Consider the following 10,836-nt stretch of genomic DNA (forward strand, 5'->3'; position numbering starts at 1 on the left):
ACTGACGATCGCCATAAAATAAATGTATGAGAAGCCGCCCCACTCCCACACGTTACATCTCGACGTTACGTTTCTGATCAGAGAGACATCCCAAACAATTACGCCTCTATAGTCATGTGAAAAAGGTGGACATCAACATTTATTCTGCCGATATGTTTGTGATAGGTACATTATCGCACACGGTTCAAGAATGTAAAATGTGTGCGGTGCCTCTACTAACGCCAACGTGTCCATTTTCACAACTGTGTGTGATTGGTATTCATATCACACATGCACACTGGTTTGAAATGTTTGCCGTATTACCATGAATCACACACATATATGATACGAAACCGTGTCTGCGTCCGTCGGGCATCGCAAATGTTTCACGTCAAAGAACCGTCTGTTCTCCTTTTTTCATCGCACACGCTGTTTTCTTTCTAACCATGTGCACATTATTTTATTAGCTCATGTATAATTTTATTTTTTCTTGTAATTTATTATTCGAATTGGAAATTTTTAAATATGAAACGTGTAATTCAAATTCTTAGCACAATGGTTCAACAATGAATCCATAAATAAAATTGTCAGTACAATATGTTCAGTAATTACAGGATTAGACAACAATTAACTATGATGAACCACAATATTTAAAGGAGATAAAGGTGAAGAGACAAGTGTAAATCATTTTGACTGCCGATGGTGTTGAAGAAGCGGAATGCACATAATGTGCCTTCTTGCATGCCATAGGCATGAACCACTTTTGTCCAACCACTTGTGACGATCGCCCGCCCATCCTTCACTGCCTTCAGGAAGACTTCTAGAGCATTATCATGGTAGCATGAATTATATACTTTAACCTTAGTTGCCTCCACTCCGGTCATGTAGTTCTCAAGGTAATCATCAGTAAATAGCTTAGGAAACCACTGAAAAGAGAAAAATGTCAGATACGAAGGTCTAATAGAGTAACTTGTTGTGGGCAGGGGAAAAAGGCAACGCATTACTTATCGTCCTAAAGTTCACTGTTGTCTTAGACAAAGTGTAAATAAAGAGCTTAATTCCAATCACCCATTTCTTTCGCCTAACAATCTTTATTAGTTTCCTCACTTGATGCTTGTTCATGAATATCTCATTGCCCCATACGTAAAAGGGATCGAAGCGTGGATCAGTATAGCTCATATATGTACCTATAAGCAACCAATAAATGTTAGAAGCTAAACTTAGATTGCACAAACGATGTAAAATACAACTACCTACGTTCCTAAGTACAAGTATTTTTAGAGATTTCAATATGAACTACATATGGATGTTTATAGAATTATAGATATAGTTTAGATTAGAATCTAGATTCACTCATTTTGCTCCTTATGTAGTCTATATTGGAATCTCTAAAAATAGTTATATTTAGGAATAAATGGTGTATAAGACATGGGATGCAGCTAACCTCGACGGCAAACAATAGCGTCGCCCATTGTAGCCCTATGTAAGTACATGGAAAGCTAATGTTAACTACAACAGGGTTAACATCCACCAAAAAAGCAAATGGTAATAAAATGGCAGCATCTGTACTGATATATTCATTGCGATAGAGTAGCGCGGTAGCAAAGGGACGGATTAAAAAATGGATATAACTGTTAATTGCAACAGGCTTAACAACATCCTAATTCATGTTTTGTAAGTTTGTAGCCATTGAAATATAACTGTTTAAAAATGGATACAACTGTTAATTGAAACCGACTTAATGGCCATTGAAACCGGTACTGATAAAAATGCAATTGGCAGAGTTAAACATCACAAGGCAGGTGCTGCCAGAGCAGATATTGGCCCAGTTGTCTATAAAAAGGTAGGGAAAATAGCTAAAACGTGTTAGGCATGTTTACTACAACATGCTTAATACATCGACCGTACAAAACATAGCCATTAATTGTGACTAGTATTGGTAAGATTGAACTGGTGAGTACATACTTGGTAAGTCCTGAGAGGTAGTTGCTGGGGCACTTCATCTTGGCCAGAACCCGCCCAAAGTCAGCGGTGGCGGAGGCGCGCTGTTCCTCCGGGCTGAAGCGTGGATCAGTGCCACTGACATGTGTACCTACAGGCAACCAGTAAATGGTAGAAGTTAAACTGCAATTGCAAAAATGATGTGAAATACCGTAAGACAAGGGATGCAGCTAAACTCGATGGCAAACAACATCGACCGTTATGACCCTGCATAAGTACATGGACATGCATTTTAAGTACAACAGGTTTAGCATCCACCATAAATAGCAAATGGGCAGCATCTCTAGTATATCTTCATTGCGGAGAGTAGCATGGTAGCAAAGGGACGGATTAAAAAATGGATACAACTGTTAACTGCAACAGGCTTAACAACATCCTAAGTCATGTTTTGTAAGTTTGTAGCCATTGAAATAAAACTGTTTAAAAATGGATTCAACTGTTAATTGCAAGAGGCTTAATAGCCATTGAAACTGGTACTGATAAAACTGCAATTGGCAGAGTTAAACATCACAAGGCAGGTGCTGCTAGAGCAAAGAATGGCCCAATTGTCTATAAAAAGGTAGGGAAAGTAGCTAAAACATGTTAGGCATGTTTACTAGAACATGCTTAATACATTGACTGTACAGAACATAGCCATTAATTGCAACTGGTATTGGTAAGATTGAACTGGTGAGTAAATATTTGGAAAGTCCTGAGAGGTAGTTTCTGGGCACTTCATCTTGGCCAGAGCCCGCCCGAAGTCACTGGCGGCGGAGGCGAGCTGTTCCTCCGGGTCGAAGCATGGATCAGTGCCACTGACTTGTGTACCTATAGGCAACCAATAAATGGTAGAAGTTAAACTGCAATTGCACAAATGATGTGAAATACTGTAAGACACGGGACACAACAAACCTCGACGGCAAACGACAACATCGGCCATTATGACCCTGCGTAAGTACGTGGACAGGCATGTTAAGTACAACAAGGTTAGCATCCACTTAAAATAGCAAACGGGCATCATTTCCAGTGATATCCTGAGTCATCTATTGTAAGTTTGTTGCTGGTATTGGTGAAATTGAGCTGGACAATTAATATTTGAACATCACATAGTGTGCAGTACTAAAATAAATAAGGATCGAACATGCTTAATACATCAACCGATCAAATCATAGCCGTTGCAAGTGGTATTGGTAAGATCTAGCTGGTTAGATCTTACCTGTTAAGTCCTAGGGGTAGTTGCTGGGGAACTTCATCTGGGACAGAGCCTGCACCACGTCGGCGGCGGCGGAGGTGAGGTGTTCCTCCAGGTCAACAACACAGCGGCCATCGTGGCATGGACCGCCATCATCTCCTGGCGGTGGGAATTTTGAGGCATGAGGATGTTTCACAGGCGCCATTTAAGTAATCAGGCTGGGGTCATGATATAGATTGGTGGGTTACCTGACTGGATACAAGCAGAACGTAGATGTGGTTGAAGCTATGGTTGCGGCGGCGACGGTTTGAGCTGCTGGTAGGGGGAGGCGTGCGTGCCGGGGGGAGATACTAAGGAAATTTGATGGGTGGGGATGTGGTTGGAGGAATAAATTCTGAAATCGCGCGCCTAATGAAAATTTCACCGCGAAGCATGAAACTTGGGTGGGGGAAACACACAACGCAGATGAAGCACGTAAATTACTCATGTGCGAGAAAACAAAAAATTGGCAGATCCCGTCTCCAAAAAATGTACACGTGTAGTTGCTTTTTTCGGTCAATGGTACGCCTGGTTTATTAGGAAACATCTCATAGGTAACTGACTTATGGATCATTAACACAAAAAATGCAGATGCGTACGACATAGAAACTGTGTATTTTGTGATCTTCTAATGATTAACGCAAAAAACGCACACGGGCACAGATGCTAATCAACGCTCAAAGCCCTCAAAGAATGCTCTTATCGACATTGTACGTTAATACTACAAACTTAAAGTACTACTGGTAATTTGCTCTAATACTACAAACTTAAACTACTTCTCACATGCTGCTATCAGGGCATGCTAGCCAGACACTGGTGTTCTCTTTCCAGGCCTTGTAGGCGGCAGCCCATCGTGCTTCGATCTCAACCAAGCTCTCCTCACCACGGCGTCCGGCCTCTTCTTTCTTGCGGCGGCGGGACTATCTTTTCTTGACTACTTTCTGCCTTTTCCACTCCTTCTGTGCGGCTTTGGCCGCCTCTAGATCCCCGCCCATTCGGCCATGGCGGCCTCAAAGTCCGGCCATGTAACTGTGTGGACGCTGCGAGATGCCATCGCATCCTTACCATGTGTGCGGTCGTGGGCGGCGAGGAACGTGACATGGCGGGATGCCATCGCTTCCTTTCCAGTTACCGTGCGCCGTGGTGCCATGAATGACGCTTGGAGAGAGCTCTGGGATGGAGGGGCCGGGCAGCCGTACAGTGCGGTGGTATTCAAGAGCTCAGCAACACACGACAGCAGAAATTTGGCTTCCCTTACAATTTTGCTCGTTCATTATCGCACATGGTTCATCTCCATCACTTCGAAAACAGTGTGCACTGAGCCTATTGTGTGTTGCATTATGATTGGCCGGAACCCCAGCCACGCGGACCGCGCGTGTGCACCGTAGGATGCGCCATGACCGAATGGCAATCCACGTCCCTCACATCACACCCATGCAGTTGTAGCTGGATTGGATTTATATGCGCTAAATGCCTAGAAAATGCACATAATCCCATAGATATGGTAAATGAGCCCAGAAAAATGCCAAATTTGAACACGGTGATTTGCAGGGTGTATCTTCGTCGTAGGAAAAAAACTCCAGGGCAAAGAACGAAAAAATGGATTCCCCTTCAATCTTGGTGATTTCCCTCTCGAAAGCATGGAACTTCCTCGATGATGGCTCGATTTATGAAGGGCGTGCATGACGACATAAACCAAACCTTCTCAAATTTTTACCAGGGCATAATGCGGTCATACCATGGCACCATGCCAGGCGTCATATTTTTCAAGCATTTATTTCATTTTTTCTATAGTTGAAAACCCAATAAACAAACGTTTGTGGTTGACTATTGCCACACATTTCATCAAAATATCTGTCCAGTCCTTGTAAAAGGCATGAGAATTTACTAAATGGCACGAGCATGGTTTTTCAGGCCGTTCTTGTGCACCCTTTCATGCACCGATTGTTTGAACTTGAATTATGTGCATTAATGCCTAGGAAATGCACATAATCCCCTAAATATGGTAAATGAACCCGAAAAAGTGCCAAATTTGAACACGGTGATTTGCAGGGTGTATGTTCATCATAGAAAAAACTCATGGACAAAGGACAAAGGAAATTTGGATGCCCCTTCAATCTTGGTGATTTCCCCCTCGAAACCATGAAAATTCCTTGGTGATGGTTTGATTTATGAAAGGCGTGCATGACGACATAAGTAAAACATTCTCAAATTTTTACGAGGGCACGGTGAGGCCATACCATGGCACCACACCAGGCGTCATGTTTTCCAAGCATGTATTTCATTTTCGTATAGTTGTTAACCTAGTAAACAACATGTTTATGGTTGAATATTGCCACACATTTTCTTGAAATATCTGTGTATTCCTTGTAAAAGGCATGAGAATGTACTAAATTGCACGAGCATGGTTTTCCAGACCGTTCTTATGCACCTTTTCATGCACCGATTGTTCAAATTTGAATTATGTGCATAATTAATGCCTAGAAAATGCACATAATCCCCTAAATATGGTAAATGAGCCCAAAAAATGTCAAATTTGAACGCATTGCATTTGAGGCGGTATGTTGATTGTTGAAAAAAAAACTGAATGACAAACTAGGACGGAAATTTGGATTCCCCTTCAATCTTGGTGATTTCCCTCTCGAAAGCATGGAACTTCCTCGGTGATGGTTCGATTTATTAAGGGCGTGCATGATGACTTAAACCAAACCTTCTCAGCTTTTAATCAGGGCACAGTGATGCCATACCATGGCACCATGCCAGGCGTCATGTTTCTCAAGCACATATTTCATTTTTCTATAGTTGATAACCCAGTAAATGACGCATTTATGGTTGACTATTGCCACACATTCCCTTAAAATCTCTACCCATTACTTGTAAAAGGCTTGAGAATTTACCAAATACCACGAGTATGGTTTTTCCAGACTGTTCTTGTGCACCTTTTCAAGCACCAATTGTTTGAATTTGAATTATGTGCATTAGTGCCTACAAAATGCACATGATCCCCTAAATATTGTAAAGGAACTCGGAAAAGTGCCAAATTTGAACACGGTGATTAGCAGGGTTTATGTTCATCGTAGAAAAAAATCATGGACGAAGGACAAAGGAAATTTGGATTTCCATTCAATCTCAGTGATTTACTATCGCACACGATTCATCTCCGTCGCGTCTGTGAACTGTGTGTGTTCACTCACACATGCAACAGGAAAAAGAAAACCCTCGCCCACTTCATCCCCACCCACTCACCGAGGACTCCTCCGCAACTCTGCACCTCATCAACTTCTATCGCAGCGGCCACCCTAAGCTCGACGGCTGTTGTCGGCGGGCGGAGGCCGCGCTCCAAACGGCACGGGAATTCGCCCCTATCGCTTGACGCCGCCTATCTGCACCGACATTCTTGACTCTGGTCGACTGGGGTATTCTACAGGATTGGGCCGGGGATTTTTCTCATGGAGAAGGTAATCAACTTAAATATTCACTCATCTCTTATCACAGTCCGTCCGTCCCTGTTAATCAACCGGCAGAAATCATTGTGGAATCATTTTTGTTCTAGCTGATTCGTGGGTGTTCATTCATGCGTCCACAGTGCGAGCACAAATCGGGCAAGTGTGGTCATGACCAGTCGGAAACGAAGTTCTATCTCACCATTCCAAATGACTTCAGGGAGCACTGGGATGTTCAATCTCAACCTACCATGGTCGGCATGGCCTAAATTTGTGAACATATACCGTGTGTTGCTACATTATCTATATATTTGCATCAAATCTTTGTTACATTATCTATTTTTAATTCTATATTTTTGTACTTTGCTTTCATTTATATATTGATTTGTTCTATCAGTTACTCCCATATTTGCATCTTGCTCTATTATTTCAATATATCTAATTTACAATCTTAGTTTTCATTTCAAGCAGTACATCCCTTGCTTTGCAAGAACAGGAGTAGAAGGAAATCTTGGGCTTTACTTTGTTGATGACTCCCAGGATGTCATATTGACAACACATCATGGATTTACAATGACAGTTAGCGTAAAACTTGATAAAGATGGTCACTCCTATTTTAATGTGGACCTTTGGATAAAAACGTCTATGTTTTATGAACTGAAAGTGGGCAATAAAATTCTAGTGCGTGCACCACAACCTGGTCTAATGAACATGGATGTTTACTTCCCCAATGCCATCAGCCGATCAAAGTCTGGTCGAGGTTAGTGTCCTTTCAACTTTCTCCATGCTGTCATATTACTTAGGAAAATCGGGGTATTTGTTCGGACTAATTTATCACTATTTAAGCAACAAATTGTGATTTCATTTTCTGACTCCGTTCCTAGGCATTAACAAATTCTATTTACCAATTCATGCGCACTATATATTCTTTTGCCATGTTCTGAATAAATAATACCTTTCCACCTTTTAAGCAGGATATGTTGGATGCATAGTGAACGATCTGTATGTTACTAAGCATACCAAATTTCATTGGAAGGACTTGAAGCGTGTCATAAACTTTGTTGATAATCTGACAGAGATAGCACATCGTATGAACGCTGGATTCTGGATGGTATTAATTATACCTATGGTGCACACATTGAACAAGACTGGGCATCCAAAGCGGTCCGCTCCTCAGCCATCCTATCACTTTCAGCGTTTAACTCCTCCTTGGCCCGTGCTATCTCATCACGCAGTTTTGTGATCGCCGCATTGTGCTTATCTTGATCCGTCGGGTCAACCACCGTTGTTAACAGCGTCATCAATTTATCCAGCAAATCAATTAAAGCCTGAGCCGGCGGGCGCTCAAGGCCTCCTGCCCCGGCAGCCGCTACCGCCCCTGACCCGGAAACCAGCTCCGCCGTAGTTGATGAGTGTTGTACGGGCTGTGTACCGGTCATGAAAATTGGAACCCGATTCGGTGGCTAACGAGGGTTCGGAATACTGTCGCCATCGGAACAGCCCCCAAGTCGGCCATCTGGCAGTTGATACAAAGACTCTGTCTGACCGGTGGATGACTCGCCATCAGAATAAGCGACGGTCTCATCACCAGATGCTAGCCTATCTTCATATTCCACTCCATGGATAAATCCCATGAAGGCACGGTTCATGGCAGGCCGAACCCGGGCTGGTCTCGCACGCTGAGCCGTCTCGAAGATGTCGGTGCAGATGTCCGGCTCAGGGCCCGGTTCGCCGATCTTGCCGATGAAGACGTGTATTCCACCAAAGGGGACCCGATACCCGTACTCAATTGAGCCGGCCTCGGGACCCCAACCTGCATCGTCGATGTAGAGCTTGCCGCGGTGACTCTTGGTCATCCGGCCCATGGCGTATCCCTTGATCCCTTCGAAGCCGCCCTTTAAGAACTCGAAACCATCGTGTGATAGCCCCACGGTGGGCGCCAACTATCGTGGAATTGTCACGGCAGATGTCCTAGTGTGAGGACTTAGTCGTGGAGCCATCGCCTTGAGGTTAGCTTAAAGGGGTTAATCCGGACAAAGGACACGGGGATTTTATACTGGTTCGGCCTCTTACGATGAAGGTAAAAGCCTAGTCCAGTTTGTAGTTGGTATTGCTAGGGTTTCGATGAGCAGGGAGCGAATACGCTTGACCTAGCTCTTGATGTCTTCTTTCTTGTCCTAAGCCGCCGCTAGGTCATCCCCTTATATACATGGGTTGACGCCATGCGGCCCTCAGAGTCCCGACCGGCTTATACAACGTATCCGGCTCGGTGACCTTTCACATATGCCTTACAATACAAGTTTACATACGTGGCAGTTTATACTCATGGGCCTTAAGCCGCCTTTAGGTCTGGGCCCTCTACTAAACCTGTCTATGACTCGTCATGTGACCTTGGGCTTCATTGTGATGAATCTTCATAGGGTTGACCCGGCCCCTTCTGGCGGGTCATACGTAATAATCATATCCCCAATAAATTGTGTGCACAAAACACTGGTAAAAAGTCTTATTTTAATGTTGATGCTCATAAACTATATATATCTTCAACAATATGTTACAATTGTTTTTTATTCTACATGTCAACAGAAATTGCCCGTTGTAGCAGCTCTTGGATCGATTTCCCGGTGTGGTTGAATTACACTTGTGCCTGCTAATAATGCCAAAGTGATTGCGAAGTACTGCATTTCTCGCAGAAATGGAACCATTCAAAATTAACAAGTTCTCACTTGTCATGGTAATGCATCCACATTGGAAAATTGGAGACACTATTCTACTCATGCTCCACCAAGGCACATGAAGGCTCTTCCTTTTCATTGACGAGATGCCGAGTCACCGTGATCAAGCTGCTTCTAGCGGATAGTTGTGGTTGTTGGCCCTCAGCCTCTTAAAATGTGCTAGCTGTTACTATGTTAAGTATGTAGATATAGACCATATGGTTGTTGGCCCTTAGCCTCTTAAAATGTGATAGTTGTTACTATGTTAAGTACGTATATATGGACCATATGGTTGTCAAAACCGTGTTACGAAGATCCACCTTTTGTCGAATAGTGTAACCACTATATATATGTTACTCAAATGTTGTTACCCAAGTTCTTAAATTTTCATGGAAAGTATTAGTATCGTACATAGTTCATTCAGTTTAAGCGTGTGCCCGATGTCTAGAAGGCATTTGCATATTAACTGTCCATATTGCAAATTCACACACATGTTAACTGTAGCGCCCCAGATACAACTTTCCATATTTGTAATTTCGACTCTTGCCTTTTTCCGGAGAGGCGATATGATTTTTCCTTCGTGGTTGGGTTTTGTCTTTCGTTTTGCATTTTGTTCATGTCATTATTTCATATCATGTCATCATGTGCATCTCATTTGCATTCGTGTTTGTCTCATGCATCCGGTCATTTACCCCGTTGTCCGTTTTGCAATCCGACACTCCCACATGCACCCGGCGCACCCCTCTTGTATCTTTTCGTGAGCGGGAGTTAAACATTATCAGAATGGACCGATATTTGTCAAGTGGCCTTGGTACATCACCGGTAGACCGTCTGTCAAATTTTGTTCCAGTTGGAGGCTGTTTGATTCCCCAACGGTTAACCGGGTAACCGCAAAAGCCTTTTTGGTGTTGCAGCCCAACATCCCTCCAAAACAGCCCAATAACCCATCTAAACCATCTCCATGTACTCCGCCATCGGATCACGGTCGTGTGGGCAAAAACCGCACCCCATTTGGACATCCCTACCTCCCTCTACCTATAAATATGTGCCCCTCCCCGAAATTCATGGTCTAACCCTAGTCATTTTCCTCCTTGCACCGCCGTACATGTCCATTCACACCAGACATGTCCGCCGGACACGTCGCTCCGACCAATGGTAGGCCACCACATCATCGCGCCGCCGCCCCAGGCCAATCCCACCTTGCCACGCGGCGCCCTCAGCTCCTCCTCACCACCGCGGCCCGTGGAGCCCATCCGGGGCCGCGCCGCCGCCCGGCCTGAGTGTCGCCCGCCTAAGCGCCTCACGCCTCGCCGCCCTTGGTCCACCGCCCACTGCCTTTGCGCCGTCGCCGGCGACCAACTCCGATGACCGGAGCGCACCATCCTACACCGTCGTCCCCGCCGCCAGCGCCTCCCTCTCCGCACCTCGTGCCCCGGGTGCCCCGCCGCAGGAGCCCATCGGGCTCGCCGGAGCACGCAGTCCCGCGCGCCGC

This window comes from Triticum dicoccoides, chromosome 3A, assembly GCF_002162155.2.
Source record: "Triticum dicoccoides isolate Atlit2015 ecotype Zavitan chromosome 3A, WEW_v2.0, whole genome shotgun sequence".
In the NCBI taxonomy this organism is placed as follows: Eukaryota; Viridiplantae; Streptophyta; class Magnoliopsida; order Poales; family Poaceae; genus Triticum; species Triticum dicoccoides.